This window comes from Cervus canadensis, chromosome 19 (genome assembly GCF_019320065.1).
Source record: "Cervus canadensis isolate Bull #8, Minnesota chromosome 19, ASM1932006v1, whole genome shotgun sequence".
NCBI lineage: Eukaryota > Metazoa > Chordata > Mammalia > Artiodactyla > Cervidae > Cervus > Cervus canadensis.
This window is the reverse complement of record NC_057404.1, coordinates 3,914,850-3,917,948: the sequence shown is the minus strand read 5'-3', so window position 1 is coordinate 3,917,948 and position 3,099 is coordinate 3,914,850. Positions and strand designations below refer to the sequence as shown.

The 3,099-nt window shown below is 35.3% G+C and overlaps 1 pseudogene; it reads right to left on the bottom strand.

The window, feature by feature from the left end:
• Positions 1-615: 615 nt before the first annotated feature.
• Positions 616-2,325, bottom strand: LOC122422319 (annotated as a pseudogene).
• Between the last annotated feature and the right edge of the window lie 774 nt (positions 2,326-3,099).

Genomic DNA, 3,099 nt, shown 5'->3' with positions numbered 1-3,099 from the left:
ATGCCTGTTACTAAGCTTTGCTCATGAATACACCTGAAAAATTAAGACTCTGTATTGAGAAGGCAAACTTTGAAGAGTAGATATAATTGAGCACCATTAACTTAGAAAAGTTACATTTGGACTGTGATTTCAGGGATTGAAAACAGCTTTGATTTCCTCCAGAATTCCAAATACTATTGTTAAAATAGTAAACCTGACCCAAATATGAGAAAAAAATCAAGCAATACTTTTTAAATTATTGCAATGCACTACTTTATGACATAGAATGAAACAATTCTAAGAAAAATAGAAAATTCAAAGACCAAGTTTAGTGGTTCACAACTGGTTGGAAAAGAGTAGATCTGGAATATAGAAATAATCTCACCATTTTTCTGAGCCATACATATGAGCACATCTTGGAGATATTATGGTTTGGTTGCAGATCACCGAAATTAAGTGAATTTTGAAATAAAATCAGTCACAGAAATTTTTTTGGTTTTCTGGTGCATATAAAAGCTAGATTTTCACTATACTGAAGTCTATTAAGTGTGCATTAGTATCATGTTTTAAAAAGCAATATACATAATTTAATTTAAAAATACTTTTTGCTAAAAAATGCTAAAATTTTCTGAACCTTCAAAGTTGTATTATTTTTCCTAGTGGAGGGTCTCGTTTGATGTTTATTGGCTGTTGACTGACCAGGGTGGTGGCTGCTAAAATTTGGATCAGCTGTGACAATTTCTTAAAATAAGACATGATGAAGTTTGTTAAATTGATTGACTTCTTTTCAAAAACAATTTCTTGTAACTTATAACGTAATTTGATAGCATTTAACCCACAATAACATTTTTTTTTCAAAATTGAAGACAGTCCTCTCAAACCCTGTTAAGTGCTTTATCAACTAAGTTTGTGTAATGATCTAAATCCTCTTTTGTCATTTCAATAATCCTCATAGCTTCTTCACCAGGAGTAAATTCCATCTCAAGAAACTGGTTTCTTTGCTCATCCATAAGAATCAACTCCTCATCCTTTAAAGTTTTATCATGAGATTGAAGCAGTTCAGTCACATCTTCAGAGTCTACCTCTAATTCAAGTTCTCTTGCTGTTTCCACCACATCTGCGGTCACTACCTCCACTAGAGTTACCTCCACTAAAGTCATGAACCCCTCAAAGTCACTCATGAGGATTGGAATTGACTTCTTCCAAACTTCTAGTAATGTTGACCCTCTTCCCATGGATCATGAATGTCCTTAATGGCAACTAGAATGCTAAATTCTTTAGAGGCACTTTGCCTAGATTCATCAGAGGAATCACTGTCTATGGTAGATACAGCCTTACAGATGTATCTCTAAGTAATGAGACTTGAAAGTCAAAATGACTTCTTGTTCCATGGGCTACAAAATGGATGTTGTGCTATCAGGCATGAAAACAACATTAACCTCATTGTAGATCTCCAGCAGAGCTCTTGGGTGACAAAATGCACTGCCAACTAGCAATAATATTTTGAAAGGAATTTATTATATTTATTTATTTATTTTTTTGAGCAATAATTCTCAACAGTGGGCTTAAAACATTCAGTAAACTAAATTCAGCATAATCCTTAAGGGCTCTAGGAATTTGGGAAAAATCAATGAGTGTTGGCTTCAACTAAAGTCACCAGCTGCATTAGCCCTACAAGAGAGTCAGCAAAAAAAAAGAGAGTCAGCAAATCCTTTGTACCTTTAAACCAAGACACCGACTCGTCCTCCCTAGTTGTGAAAGTCCTAGATGGCATTTTTCTTCCAACATAAGGCTGTTTCAGGTACACTGAAAATCTGTTGTGTGGGACAGATACCTTCATCAGTTATCTTAGTAGACCACCTAGATAACTTAGAGCGGCTTCTACATAAGCACTTGAAGCTTCACCTTGCACTCCTATAGTACGCAGATGGCTTCTTTCCTTAAACCTCGTGAACTAACCTCTTTTAACTTTTAGCTTTAAACTTTTATACTACAGTTTCCTACCATCTTTCATAGAATTGAAGAGAGTTAGGGCCTTTGGATTATGCTTTGGCTTAAGGGAATGTTGTAGCTGGTTTGACCTTCTATCCAGACCACTAAAACTTTCTCCAGAGCAGCAATAAGCTGGTTTTGTTCTCTTATCACTCACACGTTCACTGGAGTAGCACATTTAATTTCCTTCAAAAACTTCTCTTTCCCCACTCACAACCTGGCTGTTTGGTCCAAGAGGCCTCACTTTCAGCCTATCTTGGCTTTCAACATGTCTTTCACACTAAGTTTCAATATTTCTGCCTTTTGATTTAAGTAAGAGATGTATGACTCTTCACTTGAACACTTGGAGACCATTGTCAGATTGTTAATTGGCCTAATTTGATATTCTTATGTCTCAGGGAATAGAGATGCCTGAATAGAGAGAAGAAGAGTTGGTCAATGGAGCAGTCAGAACACAGACATTTAGCTATTAAGTCTGCCATCCCATTTGAGTGTCATTCATGGTGCACCGAAAGAATCACAAAAATAACACCAAAGGTCACTGATCACAGATCACCATGACAAATATAATAATAAAAAGGTTTGAAATATTGTATGAATTCCCAAAATGTGACAGAGATACAAAGTGAGCAAATGCTGCTGGGAAAATGGCACCAATACAGTTGCTAGATGCAAGGTTGCCACAAACCTTCAATTTGTAAAAATGCAATATTTGTGAAGCACAATAAAACGAGGTACGTCTGTACACTATTTTTTCTTAAAACTTTTCTCTCCACTGTACAACCATTGCTCCAGTCCAGCTATCTAGCATTTAATTACTTTTACAGAATGACTCCAAATTATAACTTCTTTCTCATTCATCAGCCATTATATTTTCAGTCGAATTTCTATACCTCTAAAATCTTTTCCTATGACAGACTGCAGTCTTTGGTTCTAATTCTATCATGTGGATCTATAGTTACTATGAATTATCACATTTCCATTCCATTATTTTTATGCTTGAAAGCAATTACGTGTTTTTCTCCAAAGCTGTCTCAACTTAAGTTCTACTTTACATTCATATTCAAGAGAAGGTAGACAAATGTGCAATCTGTGATACAAAGGAAACTTTAATGCTTACTTTTTGGG